This window comes from Hemicordylus capensis, chromosome 1 (assembly GCF_027244095.1).
Source record: "Hemicordylus capensis ecotype Gifberg chromosome 1, rHemCap1.1.pri, whole genome shotgun sequence".
Taxonomy (NCBI): Eukaryota; Metazoa; Chordata; class Lepidosauria; order Squamata; family Cordylidae; genus Hemicordylus; species Hemicordylus capensis.
This window is the reverse complement of record NC_069657.1, coordinates 238,934,530-238,954,283: the sequence shown is the minus strand read 5'-3', so window position 1 is coordinate 238,954,283 and position 19,754 is coordinate 238,934,530.

Below are 19,754 nucleotides of genomic sequence, written 5' to 3'. Positions count from 1 at the left end.
ATCAGAAGTAAACGGAGTACCAAGTTCTCTGGGACAAGCTTTTCCCTGAGCTCTGCCTCTTTGTGGAAGCGTGTGGGTTGTCTAAGGCAAGCCCCAGTAGGGCCTTGGTACTCTGGAAAGTGGGGAGGAGGTGAGAGCTGGTCTGGTGGGTGCCTCGGGGACATCTTGCCCCCTGGGAAGAGGACAGCAGCTCCTTCCAAGCACAAGTGCAGATTACTCCATTTTCAAAGTCTGCATGCCTTGGTGAAGACCAGGGAGTAGGTGTGGAGGAAGCGGCTCTTGGGAAGTGTTGCCTCGGTGTGCAGCAGCTGTGAAAAGGACAATTTCCATGCAAAGGTTCACCAGGAAGGGGACTGAGAACAGAGCTGCTAATATCATCACCCCTTGAGACATCCACATTTGGAGTCATACTCTGTACCGTTCTGGTCACCATATCTCTCAGAGGACATTCTGGAGGTATGAAAGGTACAGAAGAGGAAACCGAGAGGATCAGGGGGCTGGAGCACCTCCCTTATGAGGCTCAGTTTCCACATCTGGGGCTTTTTAGTTGAGGGGAGAAGGCAACGAAGGGGAGCCATGATTGAGGTTTATCAAATGATGCCTGGTGTCTAGAACGTGGAGAGTGAGAAGAATTTCTTCCCCTCCCATTAGACTGGAACCAGTGGCCATCTCGTGAAAATGATTGCCAAGTCATTCAGGAACAGCAGAAGGGAGTCCTTTTGGACACAGTGTATCATGAATCTAGGGAATTCTCTGCCACGGGATGCGGTGCTGGCCACCAGCTTGGAGGGCTTTAAAGGGGACTCTGGCCATTTCACAGAGGACAGGCCTATCCATGGCCACTAGTCTGGATGGCTGTAGGCCACCTCCAGGCTCAGAGGCAGGATGCCCCTGAGTAGCAGCTGCAGGGAGCCGTGGCAGGGGAGGGGGCAGGCCTTCACCTCTGGCCTGGGGGCTTCCCAGAGGCAGCAAATGGCCAGGGTGGGAAACAAGAGGCAAGACAGGATAGCATTTCTTTCCTGAAGGATCTCCTCTGAAAAAGGGCAGGGTCAGGGAAGACCCCCTCCTTGTGCAGCCCTTAAAACTCATCTTCACTCATGAATCCTTTGTCTGGGATGACATCCTCATGTCTCTCTCTTTTCTACCTTTAGAAGAAGAGCAGGAAGAGGAAAAGGCCATATGATCCAGGAGAAGGCCCAAGGTAACTTTGTTTGCAGCTTTCCTGATGTGTTAATCTCCACCTCGAAAGGAAGGCCGGGGTGGTGTGGGGGATTTGAAGCACAGCCAGAGCTTTGGTCCTCCCAGACCAGGACTGGCATCAACAACTAGCAGCAGCTCTGCAGGGTCACAGGCAGAAAAAATAACTTGGCCCGGGGCAGAAATCTCTTGTGGGGTCTTCCGCGATGCATCAAGTGGTTCATGCCCTCCGGCATCCGGACGAGTCTCCCTTTCTGGCCTGGGGTTCTGGTGTGGCCTCTCCCTGATCCACCTTTTGTCCACGAGGGGGAAACGTTCTTGGATGGGGGAGCATTTGTTCACCTGAGTAGTGCCCACCCTGCGCCATGGGAAGGGGTACAGGTTGGTCAGCTCCATGGAGATGTGGGAACTAGGCCTGAGGCCGGGCCTGAAAGCCATGGGGCTGGGATGGGTGCTTTCCTGGATCTGAACGGGCGGAAGCCTGCAGAGCAAACCCTGGCCAGCCGCAGGGACTGATTCCTTTCCTCCTCTCTCTTTTGCAGGATCAAACGGAGGAGAATCTGGCCCTAGTCACGTTTGTATTTCATGTTATTACATATACTTCTTGTTATTATATATCCAAGTCAACTTGTACAAAATCCCCTCCCCTTGGCCTCGTGCGGAGGGGAGGGAGTTTGTCCCAGCCCTGCCCCGCACGAGGCCCAAGAAGCGGGCCGATTGGCTCCCTTGAAATTGGAGGCGTGGTCTGGGCCGTAATCGGCCGATCCACGCCCCAAGCTCTTCAGTTTTGCCTTGGCAATCCCCTCCCTCCCTTCCTTCCCTGATGCAGAGCGGGTCTAGCGGCTGGTCGCCTGCGGGGGCCGAGTAGGAATTTTTTGCTCTCAACACATTGGCCACTGCCTGTTTCCTGAGCCAGGGTGTGTCGCCCAGTGAGGCGATGGGTAGGACGTTAGAGTCCTAGCCCGAGCCTAGGGGCCCGCACTGTTCTCTAAGGGTGATTAATCACCTGGCGTTCCAGTCCGCCATGTCTGTTGTTTCTTTAATAAAATTGTGGTCCTTTCACCCATAAAAAGTCTACGTGTCTTCTTGGGCTGGTGTCTGGGGAAAACCTACTATTTTTTTTCTTTATTTATGTCTACTCCTACTTGGATTGAGATGCTGTTGCTATACTGGAACTGCACTTGACCTGACCACTGTGAAATTGCCTTCCGCTGCCATTGGTTCACCATATTTAAAGCAGCAAGTAGTTCCAAAGGACTTGCTTCTATGTCTTCATCCTTGTTGACCATCCACAATTTTTATAGTACCTGCATAAGTCTTTTCAAAAAGAAAGCTGGTTTACTAGCACAGAAAGGATCCGTTTGAGCAAGTTCATCAATGCCCTTGAAGGTGATCTTTGTGGGCATGAAGCCAAATGTGAAGAAACTGAATTGGTTCCCATGCTAATACCGAGGTGAAGCCTACTTAATTTCTAAGGACATCTTTGTGCCCTGGTTTTATATATTTGTTTCTCTCAATGGATTTCATTATTTATTTATTATTACTATTAGTATTAATAAGGTATTGTTGTTCTTGAAGAAAATCCGTTACTAAAAACATTTTCCTCCAGTATCTTTTGAGGCTTCATAGTATGGTATGTCACTCAAGGTAAAGCACAGGGCCATTAAAAACATTCTCCAGAAGGACTGACATGATGAAGCCCATCTGGGTTAGAATGGGGGGAGCTTTCTTCCACACTGGCTGCTGCTGGGAAATGCCGAACAGGTTTTTAGCACTTTGCCCCTTGTTCACCCACACCGGAGCACTCTGGCATCAGATGCTTTTCTTCCTCTCTTCTCTTTGGACCGGCAAAACAAAGACCCGAAATTCAAGCACCCAATCTTGGGCAGAGAGTCAGGCTCAGGGCATCTGGCAGGTTGTTTTCTCCAGATTCAGCAGGAGAAACCTCCCTGAGATCTCTGCGCAGGAGAAGCGTCTGTGGTTTGGGTCTAGGTCTGCGCACATGCAAGTTTCGGGTAACTGCAGCGTGGTTATTTCTATTAGAAATGGCTGGTGTAAAAAACAAACAAACCCCAAAGCAGAATAAAGCACCAGGGTTGCCCTAATCATGCGGATAATGGGTAGAAAGGTATGTGGTGTGGGGGTGAGGGACGGCCATGCACCCTACAAGAAAAGAAAAAACGTGTGTCTTCAAAATAGCTGTAGAAATTAGAATGAATTGCAAAACCACATCATATGACGGAATGCACCACATATCTGGTGGAGGAAAATGCTGCCACAGGGTCTCCCCAGTCCCTAACAAAACCATCCAAGGCTGCAGCCCGCGTGGGGCAGGACCCTTGTTTGGAGTGACAAGGACACTTCCGAAGGTCTGGTGGGCAAAGGATGTGTTTTCCCGTCCTCACCCTTCCCAGACCTTCCCCAAAACCAGCACAGAAAAAGCCCCGTCCTGCGTGTACGACAATTGAGCTTCAGTAAGGATGGGCACACAGAGCAAGGTATTCCCAACAGATCTTGTGTGCTGGGAAGCTTCACTTGGCAGAAGGCCGTGCTTCAAGGAGCCGGGGCCCAGACATGGCTGCTGTGTGAGATGGGTGTGCGAAAAGATTGTTCCGGGAGCTGGAAGGGAGTAGGTCGTAGCTCAGTGGTCGAGCGGATGGAGTCCTAACTCAGTGGTGGTTCTGGGCATGCAGAAGGTCCCAGATCCCATCCCAGCTGTATTCTCCAGGTAGGCTGGGGAAGAGTTCCTGCCGGAAACCTTGGGAAAGCCGCTGCCTGTCAGTGTAGCCCATCCCAAGCTAGATGGACCAAGCATTGGGGGATCATAGGGCTGTAGCTGAGTGGAAGTGCATCTGCCTTGCAGGCAAAAGGTCCCAGGTTCCATCCCCGGCAGCACCCCAGGAAGGCTGGGAAAGCATCTTCCTGAAAAGCTGGATGGACCAGTGGTCTGATAGGGCAGCTTCGTAGGAGTGAGAGGACAGACAGGAGAAACCTTGGATGCCGAGAAGGGAGAAGGAGTGAAATCAAGGATGGGTTCCCTGGTACAGCCGTGGAGCTGTTGTTGGTGCTGACCCAGAGAAACAGGCTTTCTCATCTGCCCTCCTCATCTGGCCAATGGCATCACCTCTACCAGATCTGCATTATTCTCCTCGAAGAGTTGTATTAACTCTTCAGTCCAGCACCCCCTGCTGGCTGATGCTGGAATATCCAGCCAAATGTGGCCTAGATCCAATGGGGTCTGTGCTTATGCTCTTTCCACACAAAGCAGGGGTTCTCCCACTTGGGTCCCCAGACACTGTTGGACCATCACTCCCATAATTCCCAGCCACAATGGCCACAGGAGATCTGGGGTTCTCGCATTCCCAGATGGCCAACACGGAGAATCCCAACCATAAGAGCTCTGCAAAGACCTTCTGGTGGAAGAGGCCATGGCAGGACCAGAAATCTCCTTGCTTTCCCCTGTGAAAAATGCATTCACAAAAGGCAAGAGAGAAAGCATTCTGGCTCTGCATACTGAAAAATAGCAGTGTTTCTTTTCAAACTGGCGAGCCCTCCCTTTGGAATAATGAGAAGAATCAATTGCACGATGGCGATTCAGGGAGATTAAGCATCCCAGCCTTGTTCAGGAGCTGTCCGTGCTCCAGTTCGGTGAGCCTGTGCGAGGGGACAAGCCAGGTCGGTTTGGGAGAGAGGCGCTGGCATGGATGGTGCTGTCCCACCCTGCTCTGGTGCCCAGCACTTTACCCAGGTGGGAGGAAATGCCGCCAGAGGCAGCTCCTCCCCCTCCGACCTTGCTGGTCATCAAGAGGACCGGATCACCAAATGGGAGCACCCACCACAGCTCCCAACTAGGGTGGGCTGCTTGGCCTGCCCCGATCATGTGGATCTTGGAGATTCCCAGATGGAGACGGAGAGCTGGCGATTCCAGACGGAGTATTTGGTGAACCTGTTCCACTTGCACAGATGAAAGATGCTCCCTGAGAACTTGAGCCCTCCACTCGCCCATCTGCTTGCAAAACCCAAAAGGACCTTCCCATCCATTCCCTGCTCTGGGTGCTGCTGGAGGGGAGGAGATGTGGGGGGGCCCTGACTGAGATCAGGCAGGGGCTCTACTCAGCGGCAGCAGAAGGTCTGGGGAGGAGACCCACCCGAAAGGGCACCCCCTTTTCCGCCATGAGGAAAACAGCCTCTTCCAAAGTCTAAATTCATCGAAGGCTAAGCAGATGCTCGGACTTCCCACAAAGCTCTCAGTTTGCTTTTGGACAGCCAGCTTTGGGGATATTTGAATACAAGTCAGTCTGGCTTTTGGTTTAGGGCCACCACAGGAAGTCTCCACTTGCATGAAGTATCAGCATCCAGAGCAGGGAAAGCTGAAGGCGGAAAACGGAAGCAGCAGGACATGCATTTCCATTCTCCAGGGGAGAGCTCCAGTTCTCAGTTGGTCTCCATCCTCCCTCCCTGGAAGTGGAACTTCTCTTCCAGGTCTCCCCCATACACAACGGCCAGGGTTCCCTGCATTGGGTCCCCTGATGTGGCTGGACTACAACTCCCATTATCTTCTGCTGCCGCAATGTCCTTTGTGGCAGTGGATGATTGGGGGAGTTGTAGCCAGGGGTGAGACATCTCAATTTGGGGTGGGGGGGGCGGATGCACCGCATGGCATATGGGATGCCTTGGGGTAGTAAGCATGACTGGTCCCCTTTGCTAAGCAAGGTGCACCCTGGTTTGCATTTGCATGGGAGATTCCAGGTGAGCAGGGCAAGACTTTCCCCTTAGGGGATGGGATGCCACCTGCATGCAGAATAAGCACCACCACTTGGGGAGTGGTTCTGCTCTCCCACAGTGGCAGCGGCAGCAAGCCCCGCCCCTGAGGAGGAGGCGGAGGAGAAAGAGGAGGGGAGGGGCTGCTGCAGCCGAGGCCAAGCTGGGGTGGGCGGCGCAATGGGAGGAGCCAGCGGGGCAGGTACTCGGCCCCGGGAGGAGGAGTTAGAGCATCCTCCCTCTTCGCAGGGAGTTTCCCAGGCTGGGTGGGGGCGGGAGAGGGCGGGGCTTCAGGGGGTGGGGCACTTCCCCAAGCAAGAAGGAAGCCACACCCCCTTCTCAGTCCGGTCAGGCGGCCCCTCACGGGAGTGGGGGACAAGACCCCCAAGAAAGAGGAGGGGAAGGAGGGGGAGCCACACCCCCCACAGAGCACACATACCCCGTCCTGAGAGCCCCGCCCTCTGCAATGGGGGGGCTAAGAGGGAGACCCAGGGGCATAACTACCATTAGGCAGGGGGAGGCAGTCGTCTCGGGGCCCCACTGCCTTGAGGGGCCCCCCAGAGACACCTCACATGACTCCCCATTGCCCCCTGCCCAGCCCCAAAACCCTTCAGCCACTTGCCCTGTTTGCCCCCTCTCCTGCTCGTCAATCCAAGCAGCAGGCAAGCTGCTTTTTTCCCTGGCGCCTTGTCAGGATATATCTCTGTTAGGTGTTGTAGTAACATGCCTTCAGGTGAAAACTGCAAGTCACTGTATTTACTGTGATTAGTGACTAGCAACATGTGAGGCCAATTACAAGCTGCTGAGTAATGATCTGCAGTGATTGGCCAAGGCCAGTATAAGAAGGAGGCTCAGAGAAGAGCGAAGTGTCCACAATGGCAGATGCTGCTACACTGTGGTCCACCCGGCTGAACTATGTGAATGCTGTATCCATGTTCCTGATGTATATATATATTTACATGTAATGGACTTATTGAGCTGCAATATCATGTGAGTGCCTTTTCTACAATATATTCTTCAGTTTAAACCCTTGCCTGTGTGTTGGAGTCTTCTAACTTTTCCACTGGGGTACTGGAACGTGACTCTGCGAGTAGGGCGCAACACCAACAGGTTCTGGGCCCAGCACGCTTCCGCTGCACCCTGTGATGAAATGTGAAGCCCTGAAGAAGGAGGATTGAGTACCCCTAGTAACGTGAAGAGTGAAGTGTGGACTATGGCGTGTGGACAAACACATAACATCCCGGTAAGCAAGTTAAACGGGACAAATTACTTGGCTTGGAGCCTGAAAATGCAGATGTATCTGTGGAAAGAAGGTTTGTGGGGAGCTGTGATTAACCCCCCTGATGAACCAGATGCTGAAGAACAAAGGCTGGATGAGAAGGTGTTGGCCAGCATAGTGTTATGTTTGGAAGATAACTTGCTGGTTCATGTGAGAGGCCTTGATACAGCTCTGGAATGTTGGAATGTGTTAAGAGAGTTGTTTATGCGTAAGACTGCATGTTCCAAGGTCATGTTGACTAGGAAGCTATATCGCAAGCAATTAAGAGCCGGGGAATCCTTGGAAAAGCATCTGGAATATATATGCTTGCAACATTTTCTGAACTGTCTGAGCGTGGGATGGACTTTACAGACTGTCACAAAGCATTTGTGATTCTGTCCTCAAATGAATCTTGGGACACACTTGTTATGCCCCTAGAGGCTTTGGATGAGAAAGAGTTAACTGTAGACCTGCTATCTGCCCGGTTGCTGGAGGAGGAAAAGAGACGAAAAGAAAAAGCAGAGTGTCGGCTGGACAGCTGGAAAGCTTCAAGTCATGAGGAGGCTGAGACCGTCCAGAATGTGAGGAGGTGCTTCAAATGTGGTTCCCGTAAACACTTACAAAGAGACTGTAAGCAGAGATTGCCTGCAGCGCGAAAAGGAACTCGGCAACAAAGAGGCGGTCGGCACGTGAACTTGATACGTGAGAGAGACAATATGAGTAGCTCAGAGTGGATAATAGACAGTGGATGTTCTCAACACATATTTGTGGATCCTGAACTCTGTCCAGAACTGAGGCCAGCTACTGGCAAGCACGTGAGCCTGGCTAATGGCAAGTGTTCGGACATTATGGGGGAAGGAACTGTATGTATTCCAGAGTTATGTGAGAAAGTAAATGCTTTATGTGTACCAAGCATTAGGCAGAACCTAATCAGCGTTCCTCGTTGGATAATTCACATGTATATCCAACTCATTTAATATCTGTTTGTACCACATCAATTCTGTACACAGATCAGACAATGAAGCATATTCTGCTTCTGCTGTGGACGTCGCAATACTATTCTGCTTTCGCGTCTTCCATCCAATTAAACTACCTCCAAGTAATATGACATATCCTGTGGTGGACTTTCTATCTCTTACATCGCCAGCCCAGTCACTGTCCACATAGGCTTCAATTTTTAGGCTTTCATCGGGTTCCAAGTGCAACCCCTTGCTCATTGTACCTTTTAGATATCTTAAGACTCTTTTAACACCTACCCAATGTCTTTGCGTGGGTTTGGTGGAATATCTGCTTAAGATATTTACAGCTGTCAATATGTCAGGCCTTGACTACTGGGCTACGTACAATAATTTCCCAATTATAGATTGATATAGCTCCACATTTTCAAATGGTTCACTTGTACAACTGTCTTCGTTTAAGAAACCTGTCACCATTGGTGTTTCTACTGTTTTACATTGCTCCAAGTTGCATTCTGCTAACATCTGTGCAATTTTATTGTCTTGTATTAGTATCTACCCCTCGTCTGTATGGTCTACATGCATGCCAATATAGGTTTGGATCAAGCCTAAACCTTTGAGGGTGAATACCTTGCCAAGTTCCACCTCAATTCTCTTCCTTTGTCTTTCATCATGCACGAGCACTAACAAGTCATCAACATAGACCACTATTACTGTTCTATTGGTTCCTGATCCTCTAATATACATACAGGGGTCTGCAATGCTCTGTTTATAACCCAGATGTTTTAGTTCCTTATCTAGACAGCGATTCCAGTGATGAGCTGACTGCTTCAGCCCATATATGAATTTCTTTAGTCTGTACACCGCGTTAGGCTCCTTGCTTTCGTAGCCTGGTGCTTCTTTCATGTACAAAACTTCATCTAGTTCAGCGTTGAGGTATGCGGTTTCAATCTCATAATGGTATACCTTAAACCCTCTCTGCTCAAACATATTCTCACTGATTCCCCTCTAGTAGTAGGAGCATAACTTTCATCATCGTGTATGAACACGCGCTGCGTAAAGCCCTGTGCTACCAGCCTCGCTCTGTAAATCACTTCTCCACTCTGTGTGACTTTCTTCCTGTATATCCACTTGCATCCTAAAGCAACTTCACCTTCCGGTAATTTTGTAGGAGCAAACACATGGAGTTTTTCCATTGCCTGCGTTTCTTTTTTCATAGCTTTCTCCCATTCTCTCTTCTCACCTACAGGCAGCTCCATAACTTCCTGGTATGTCATGGGCTCCACTAACACATGTTCTATTTTGTTTATTTTAAATCTCTCCGGGGGTATTCCTTTTGTGTCCCTTTCAGACCTTCTGGGCAGTACTTCCTCTGACGCTACCTCTTCCTCATCTTCTGATTCAGAGTGTGCCTCTGTTTTAGGGAGACCGTTACTGTCAGCTATTCCCTTTTCTCTGTCTGTATCAGGTTTCACTGGTCTGTTTGTTGGCTCACTTATAGGTAGAAAAACCTCAGTATTATCGTGCACATGTTCCCAATTACTTTGTTCAGCAAACTTGGCTGATCTGGAAATAATGATCCTCTCCTTATCTAGGAATCTATACCCTTTGGTGGCTGGTCCGTATCCTACAAACCTCAGCTTCCTGCTTTTGTTCTGGTTCTTTCTCCTTAACTGCTTGGGTATATGCACATAAGCATCGCTCCCGAAAACACGCAGATGTTTAACAGACGGTTTCTTACCATATAACATGTAATAGGGAGTCTGCTGGATTGCTGAGCTCCACAGTCTGTTCACAATATAGTTAGCTGTTAGAATTGCCTCCCCCCAGAGCACTCTTTCAAGGTTAGCATCCAGGAGCAGGGCATCCTTCATGACTTGTAGTAACCCGTTTCTCCTCTCAGCCACCCCATTCTCAGCAGGGGTGTATGGATTAGTTTTTCTGTGCAATACCCCAATACCTTTCAACCAAGATTGGAACTGATGAGACAGAAACTCTGTTCCTCTGTATCTCAGCAACAGAAGTTCCAAATTTCCTTTCCACATAGGTAAGCCATTCTTTAAATCTGGCAAATACCTCTTTTTTTGTCTTTTAATAGGTAACAGAACCCAAATCTGGAAAAGTCATCCACAATAACAATAGCATATTTGGCCCCTCCTTTCGTTTGACTTAGTGGCCCTATCAGATCAGCATGTACCAACTCAAATGGCCTTTTGGTTACTCTGTTACTTCTTTTACTTACTGAATAGACCTTACTTTTGGCTTGCTTACAAATAGAGCAATCAAGGTATTTAATACACTTCTTTGTATCACAGCCCTCTGCAAATTCAGGCATTTTAGTTATTGTGGAAAAACATGCATGACCTAGCCTTCTATGCAATAGATGAATACACTTGTCATGAAAAGGTATTATCATGCACAGCTGAGGCTGCTTCATTCTGCTCTAGATAATATAGGTTATTATGCATTTTTCCTTTTGCTATCACTTTGCCATTTTTGGTTATTAAGCATTCCTTATTGCTGAAATTCACTTCGTATCCAGCAATATCTAAACGAGGAACGCTGATTAGGTTCTGCCTAATGCTTGGCACACATAAAGCATTTGCTTCATCACATAACTCTGGAATACATACAGTTCCTTCCCCCATAATGTCCGAACACTTGCCATTAGCCAGGCTCACATGTTTGCCGGTAGCTGGCCTCAGTTCTGGACAGAGTTCAGGATCCACAAATATGTGTTGAGAACATCCACTGTCTATTATCCACTCTGAGCTACTCACATTGTCTCTCTCACGTATCAAGTTCACGTGCCGACCGCCTCTTTGTTGCCGAGTTCCTTTTTGCGCTGCAGGCAATCTCTGCTTACAGTCTCTTTGTAAGTGTTTACAGGAACCACATTTGAAGCACCTCCTCACATTCTGGACGGTCTCAGTCTCCTCATGACTTGAAGCTTTCCAGCTGTCCAGCCGACACTCTGCTTTTTCTTTTCGTCTCTTTTCCTCCTCCAGCAACCGGGCAGATAGCAGGTCTACAGTTAACTCTTTCTCGTCCAAAGCCTCCAGGGACATAAGTGTGTCCCAAGATTCGTTTGAGGACAGAATCACAAATGCTTTGTGACAGTCTGTAAAGTCCATCCCACGCTCAAACAGTTCAGAAAATGTTGCAAGCATATATTCCAGATGCTTTTCCAAGGATTCCCCGGCTCTTAATTGCTTGCGATATAGCTTCCTAGTCAACATGACCTTGGAACATGCAGTCTTACGCATAAACAGCTCTCTTAACACATTCCAACATTCCAAAGCTGTATCAAGGCCTCTCACATGAACCAGCAAGTTATCTTCCAAACATAACACTATGCTGGCCAACGCCTTCTCATCCAGCCTTTGTTCTTCAGCATCTGGTTCATCAGGGGGGTTAATCACAGCTCCCCACAAACCTTCTTTCCACAGATACATCTGCATTTTCAGGCTCCAAGCCAAGTAATTTGTCCCGTTTAACTTGCTTACCGGGATGTTATGTGTTTGTCCACATGCCATAGTCCACACTTCACTCTTCACGTTACTAGGGGTACTCAATCCTCCTTCTTCAGGGCTTCACATTTCATCACAGGGTGCAGCGGAAGCGTGCTGGGCCCAGAACCTGTTGGTGTTGCGCCCTACTCGCAGAGTCACGTTCCAGTACCCCAGTGGAAAAGTAAGAAGACTCCAACACACAGGCAAGGGTTTAAACTGAAGAATATATTGTAGAAAAGGCACTCACATGATATTGCAGCTCAGTAAGTCCATTACACGTAAATATATATATACATCAGGCACATGGATACAGCATTCACATAGTTCAGCCAGCTGGACCACAGTGTAGCAGCATCTGCCACTGTGGACTCTTTGCTCTTCTCTGAGCCTCCTTCTTATACTGGCCTTGGCCAATCACTGCAGATCATTACTCAGCAGCTTGTAATTGGCCTCACATGTTGCTAGTCACTAATCACAGTAAATACAGTGACTTGCAGTTTTCACCTGAAGGCATGTTACTACAACACCTAACAGAGATATATCCTGACAGGTACTTGCTGATGTTTCCATATGTATAGAAGAGACTTACACTGGGGTCCATTTCCAGCACATCTTTGGGCATATCTACCCAGTTCATATAATTGATACAGTTGGCAAACACACCCTTAGAGACTTCTCTGGTCAAAGGGTCTGTCAGCTGAATTAAGAGGGGAACATACGCTTTGGAAACTTCTCCCTTCAGGCTCTGTTTGGAGCCATCTTTAATCCCCCTCAGCAGCATCCCAAAGAGACCAATGGAGGCACCTCGCAATTCATTGTCGTCATCATCCATGTACTGCAGGAGGTGAGAGATGAGGGTCTTCACCATGGGCACAAAATCCTCCGTGGCAAAGTGCTGGAACATAGCCCGGAGGGTCTTAATGGACTCTTTGGCAATGTTCCTGTCGGAATCTAAAGCACAGGTCAGCAGGGGAGAGAGGAAGGGCTCGAGAGCCTCATGCTTTGAGGAATGTTGCAGAAGGTACCCCGGCCTCCGATATTGAGGATCTGCATGAGCGGGCAGGCCTGTCCCATCTATTCTCAGAGGACATCCAGAATGCCTTGCTTCGAAATAAATAGACCAACCTCTGCATGAAAGAGAAGCTCAGTGAAGCAGGCCATCCCAGTCATTCTCTCCTTAATGTCGGCACGGAGTAAGTAGGCGTTGGCTAGTTTGAAAGTATGTTTCAGGTGCATCTTGTTAGATGCAATCAAAGTACTCATGAGGCAAAAAACACCTTCGAAGAAATTGTCTGGTGCGGCCAGCATGTCCCAACAGCCTTGCATATCCAGAAGGTTATATTCCTTTAGGTAGCCGGCACACACAATCAGGTTCTTCAGGGCTTGGACGGCAGAGCCCAGCGGGGTGACGGGGAGCTCGCCATTACTTAGTCTCTTGGACCCTCTCCTTCCTGCCCCAATGAGAAAATAGATTTGAGTGACCAGTGCAATGAGCTGGTGGGCAAACGTGCCCTGGATTGCATCCGCACACTCAGGTACGGACACGATCGGACACAAAGCCTTTGTAGTTGCAATAGGCATGAGAGAGTCACTGTGGCGCCTCTGATAGACATCTGAAAGAGGCTCTTCATCCTGCAGCCTCCTGAGCAGTGGCCTGATAAGCTTCTTGTTCAGATGTGGCTAGCAGGCCAGGGCCTTCCAGATCTCTGCTACGCTGTGATGACATTCCAGCGAGCATTCAAGGAGGATGTCTAAAACTCGGTTCAGGAGTTTGGAAGCTAAGTGACACACAGCTTTCAGAGTCTCCTCTTTGGTGACAGGGTCGGTGATGTGAGGAAGATGTTGGTAAATTTCCTTGACTGTCATGGGCATGTCCTCCATGTCCATCCCACATTCCTCCAAGAAGGAGCTGAGCAGCACCCCTGCCCCCCGAGAGATGGCCGCCTCTTCATGCTTGAGATGGTCTATTGCTTTGAGCACAAGCTCCGAGATCTGGCTGGGGTCCAGGTGCTCTCCGAAAGCCTTTGCCACTTTGGCAATATTGTTGAAGAAGACAGAGGGGCCAGGAACCAAGAAATCTTCTTGGAACCATTTCACAAAGGTCCCTTTTTTGTTTTTGGGTTTCTTCTCCATCTCCCTGGCCTACTTGCCCATGACAATACAATGGAGATAGTACAGGGCCTCTGCGGCCTGCATGCCAATGTCCTTCACACTGTCAGCTATGCAAAGGGACAGCAGTGCCACCAGATGTCCAAGCAAGGGAAACTCCTGGCCCAAATCAAAATCTGGGTGTTCCCAGACAAACTTCAGTAGGTAGTTGGTGCACCTAACAGCCCTTTCCTGCTCATATTTTTTGGAGGATTCAACCCATGTTTTGAATCAAAACATCCTGTCATGACCCAATATTGGTGTTTTCAGACAGCAAGCCACTGAGCATGCTGTTGCAGACATGGGCGGTCTGTTGATACAAGTCCTGTGTTTGGATGGGGTGCGTTGGGCTGCCAGCTTTCAGCTTTGTCATCTTCAGGGAGGGCAGAGAGAAGACCTTCTGGACACTTTTGTACACGAGGTCAGATCTGAGTTCTGAGCTCAGTGGGGGCTTCAAGGAGGTCAGACACAAGGCGGTGATGATGGCCTGGTGCAGAACTCTAATGAAGCAGGACCCCAGCGGCTCTTCATCAATGATTTGTATAACACATCTGACCAGTTCAGTTTTATGGGGGACACAGCTATCTTCCTTCCGGAAGACTTCAGGAAGCATCTCTTTATTGCGTCATCCTTGTCGTCACGGTGGTACTGAGAGAAGAGCTCTGATGGATTTCTGCTTGTGGCAACATCTCCTGCGAAATCGTAGCACATGTTTCTGTCACTCAGACATCTCTCGCTGCAAAGAGTGCCTTGTAAGCATCAAGTGCCTATAATCCTTAATTGTCGCCATGTTCTCAGGCAAATTGGAAAAAGCCACCCGGTTGACTGCTTCTACGATTCCCTCTCCGCCCCCTTCTCATCCTGTTAACCGCAGAAGCATATTCAGGAGTTTGGAGACCAACTCTTTATGCTTCGATTCTCGCAGTTTTACCCCATAGTACTTATAATTGGAAGACTTCTCTTGGCTATGTGCTTTGGGTCCCTTTTGTGGTCCTGCTTTTTTCTGGCTTGTAGCAGAGATGTCTTCTTGCAGCTTGCCTGGGGTCTGTAGCAGGAGTCCGCTGGAGAGGCTGCTGGAGGTGAGCCAGGATGGTATCTAGGACTTGGCTCTCATCCATCATCTGCACTGCTAAAAGGACAGTTTTCCCTTTCTGCAGCTTCTTGCTGTCCCACAGATATCAGAAATGCTCATCAGAGAGTTCTGACGATAAAGGTGCTCCACCCTCTGGCAGTTTCTTTTTCGGTATTGGTCTGGTGCTCGGCTTTGGCTTAGCGGCCGGCAGCTTGGGCAAAACGACCTGTTCCTTGGAAGGCTTGCCTAGAACCCGACGTGGCTCCCTCTTGTCTCTCCTATTAGCCCCTAGATCAGACTCAGAGGGTGGAGGCTGCACCACTTCGGGGAATGCTACTGGCTGCGACTGCTCCCTGAGCTCAGCAGATGCTGGCACAAGAGGTTTGACCTAGAGCGGCAAGCACGGGGATGTTCTCTGGGCGGGTGGATCTTGGGAACTTGATGATGCTTGAAAGCTTGGGCTTTGGATGGCCTCCCGACTCTCTGGCCAACCTTGACTAGTCTGAGGAATAGGCTTCTTGCTCTCCACACCCTTCTTCTTTAGGAGCTCCTTTAGGATAGGATTCATCCTCAGGCTGACTAATCACCTAACTTTGGTGGGCACTTTTCAGGTTTCCACACTCAGGAAAAGCTCTTTTGCAATACTGCTCTCTCCTCCTTAGCTTTGGGGAAAGCCTCCAGGCCTCTCAAATCAAGGGTCTTGAGGCTACACCCCTAGTTATGGCATCACCGTGATTTATGGCCTCAAAGGTGATGCCAGCAAACAAGAAACCTCTTGCTCAGCTGACTGAAGACAATGGGATGGCTGTGTGCAGGGGAGGCTTGCCCAAAGTAAACATGGCATTGTTGCAGTGCAGCCAATAGGTGTCTGGCCTATGCAGGCAGGGGAATGGCGGCAGAGAAGAGGCTTCTTGCTCTGCACAACCTTTTCTTTAGGAGCCCTAAAATCCTATTTGTTTGGCCTGGCCTTCCAAGGCTTGTTAAAAAAAATATTTAAAAGTATCTTAATTAGTTTTAAATGGTTTTAATCATGTTTGGGTTGTTTTAATATTGTTTTTAGCATTGTGTTTGAATTGTGGGGTTTATGTCTTTTTTAAAAGTTGTTGTCCACCGCCCAGAGCCTCTGGATGGGGCGGTTTATAAGTGTGTGTGTGTGTGTGTGTGTGTGTGTGTGTGAGAGAGAGAGAGAGAGAGAGAGAGAGAGAGAGAGAGAGAGAGAGAGAGAACAAGGTGGGGATATGAAACAAAAACCAAAACAAACAAGAAATGGGAATGGAGGATGAAGGGATAAAGATAATTATCAGTCTGGAAGAAATTACACAAATCTAAATACACCTGCCAGATCTTGGTATGAGAGTCTCCTTTGAGCATACAACAGTAAGTTGTGACTTCAGATGTAGCCAGGTCAGAGAGATCTTCCATCCACTCAGTGCGCATTAATCTTTTTGCCACTCGTAGGCAACCAAGGATTTGCCATCCCTCTCTGTCCGACTCTCAACACGAAAAAACTACTTAGTATATAGTATTCCGTGCATCACATGCAGAAATGAAATTCAGCAGAGCCAGCCCAGCGCTTCCTCAACCTCCTCCTCCTCCTCCTCCTGAGTCTCCTTTGCATTGGTCCTCCAGCATGGCTGTTGGCTGGGACTGCCGAAGCAGCAGCAACAGGGAGGGAAAGCTGGAGTCAAACTGTGCGAGGTGGTGGGGCACGGGCTGCTGAGCGGTCTCTCAGCCTTCCACTTCTCCCCACTCGGGGTCTTCTCTCCTCCTATTTCTCCTTCTTGCAAAGGGAGTAGCGCACTGCAGATTAAGCAGCAACAGCTACGATCTCCGGCAGCATGAGGCAAACAGACAGTCCCTTCAGGAAGCAGCAGTAGCAGCAGGCAGCACAGCACCACTGCCGCCCTGCTCTAGCGCTGGGAGCTTGTGCTTGGCCCCATCCAGGACTTCAAGCTCTTTCCCTGTCTCCTTTGGCCCCTCCCCAGCAGCCACCCCTCATGCTAGCACAGCCGAGAGGTATCACTGGGACTCGGGAGGAGGAGCCTCCTTGCCAGGCTTCCGGGTTTGCCTCCCTCCCTCCCACGCACCTCCCGTCTTTTGCACCCCACCCCCGGACCTCGACGCTGCCTGCCTTGCAGTGGCAACACAAGATCCTTATTGTCGTAGAGTCGGGCTGATTTGCCGCCCCTCTGATTTGCCGCCATAGGCAAGTGCCTACTTTGCCTATCCATTCATCCACCCCTGCATCTACTGATAAACTGAAGGCTTGACATACTGCAAAAGGAGAGACATGATCTGCTACCACAAGAGAAGTTTGACAAGAGAAATGAATAAGAGAAGCTTATTAGATGACGAAGAAGGATTAGTTATAGATGATGATGATGGTGATGATGATGATGATGATGATGATGATGAATTCTATTTCTATACCACCCTTCCAGAAATGGCTCAGGGCGGTTTACACAGAGAAATAATAAATAAATAGGTTGTCACAAAATCTAAAATCAGAATTCAAAACTAGGTTGATGCAAGCAATCACTTCTTGCCAGAAGGGAGCTTTATATTGCAACACCACATCATATGAATTGGAGAACCTTTAGCAACATCACACAGCATCAATATAAGGGAGAAGCCGTGATATGTTTATGAAATAAACATACAGGTATCCACTAGGTGGAGAATATCTGCTGCTTCAGCTTCAATTTAAGAATTAGTGATCATTCATACGACCAGCCCAACAGGAGCAGGACAGGGCTACCCCAGGTAGAGTGGTTTGTGCGCAGTGCCAGGATCACTCTCGATCCCAGCACTCCACCCCCAGATAGATCTGCTTTCATTCCCAGGCTAAAAGTGAAGTCATAGGAGGCATATGCACTTCCTACCTCATGCCCAGGCCGTGGGGTGCTTTGGCTGCCACAGCCACCATTTCCATAGAACTGGGGGGAGGGGGGGTAGTGGCCCCACAGTGGGAATTTCCCAAATGCACCATGCTACTCACACAGTGCATTGTGGGACTCTAGGAGGTCCAGCTCCCTTCCCCCTGCTCATGATGCCCGTATCATTGGCCACTTGCCACTTTGCCATCATCTGGGCATGCAAGTGGCAGAGCCCTGAGGAGCCACCATTCATGTGGGGAAGGCCAGGTGGGCTACTGCCTTCTCCCCAGCCCCAGCTGACTTGGTCGTGTGAACGATCTTCTAGTGCAGAGGACAGGGGCGTAACAAGGCTGGAGTGGGCCCAGAGACAAAATTGTAAAATAGGCCCCTCGCTGATACACACACTTCACAATATATAGCCATGTGACTTGCCTCTGGGGGTCCCTCAAGGCATGGGTGGCCCCAGGCGGCCGCCTCCTCTTGCCTAATAGTAGTTAAGCTCCTGTAGAGGATTTTTTGCTTCCTAGGACATTGGTCCATTCAACTGGAAGGATCTCGGTTTCCAACTCCTCATGTTTCTCAGCACATAGGAGCGATAAGTCAGACTTATCATGTGACGTATCCGCAGTATATGGATATGTTTGGTTTCGGCAGGTCAACAGTGCAAATGATATCTTCTAAAACTTTAGGGACCTCAGAAGCACTTAGAGCAGAGTGCCCAAATCTGGAAGTTATAGTGTCATGTGTTTCAGCTGCAGGTATTGCTATTGAGCTGTCGGGCAGATCATCCTGTATGCACAAAAGGTAGGAAATTGTGATTGGTGTCTAATATCTGGTCAAGAGTTAGAAGATGATTTCTGGTCCCATTATTCTCCATAAACATAATACCAGATATTTTGACTGCAGGATTATATCAGAGAGTCATTTTGTCATGTAAGGATCAGAGTCATTATGTCAGCACAGAGCATAAACATGCTTCTCTCAAAGTCTTGATGGTAGGGGAACAGGTAGCTCCAGTCTGTTAAAATCTGGAGCCTGATTGATAGAGGCTATACAAGCGAACCTCAAGAGTGGACCATGCTGAAGGGTTGGGAAGATCATATTTTAATTTAAAGATCCAACTAAGCCAATTTGTTCTATGATGTTGTAAGATAGCTGAGAAATTAAGATCCCCTTCTAGGACTGGTAACTGTAAGCTATGAAGGGAAAATCTGAGATTGTATGTCTGTATGTATGTATTTAGTAAATTTGTATTCTACCCACTACCAAAGTCTCTAGGCGGTTTACTGCATAAAACATACCAAGAATAAAACAAACCAAGAATGTAACTGTTAAAACATAAAACCAGATTAAAATATCCATAAAATCATTATGCCATATAAAGTGGCAGAAAAGCTTGAGAAAGTGTCTGAAGGGTTTTCGGGGAATGAATAAGAGGAGGAGACCCCTTAATACATAAATCAAATGGGGAAGAAGATTCATTTTAATTATGTTTATTGTACTCCAAATGCTGTTAGCTAAGGAGATCCATGTATCCACATCAAGTTTCATTTGAGTGAAAATTTATTTTGTTTACAAAAACATAAAGCAAAATAAAACAGACATTTTAAAAACGATTTAAAACCACAAGTCAAGTTAAAAGGCTTTGGTGAAAAAATGTTTCTTGAAAGGTTTCTTGAACGTTGTCAGAGATGGGGAGGCTCTTATTTCAGCAGAGAGCACATTCCAGAGTCTCGAGGCGACCACAGAGAAGGCCCGTCCCTGTGTAGCCACCACTTGGGCTAGTGGCAACCGCAGATGAACCTCTTCAGATGATTTCATTGGGTGATAGGGCTCATGATGAAGACGCCTAAAATGAGATGAAGATTCCTATTAATTAACAAGCAACTACTGCAGGTGACAATAATTCTGAAGTATTTAATATCTGTTTGGCAAATTATTAAATTCCAATTTTGAAATAAGGAGAGAGGAGAA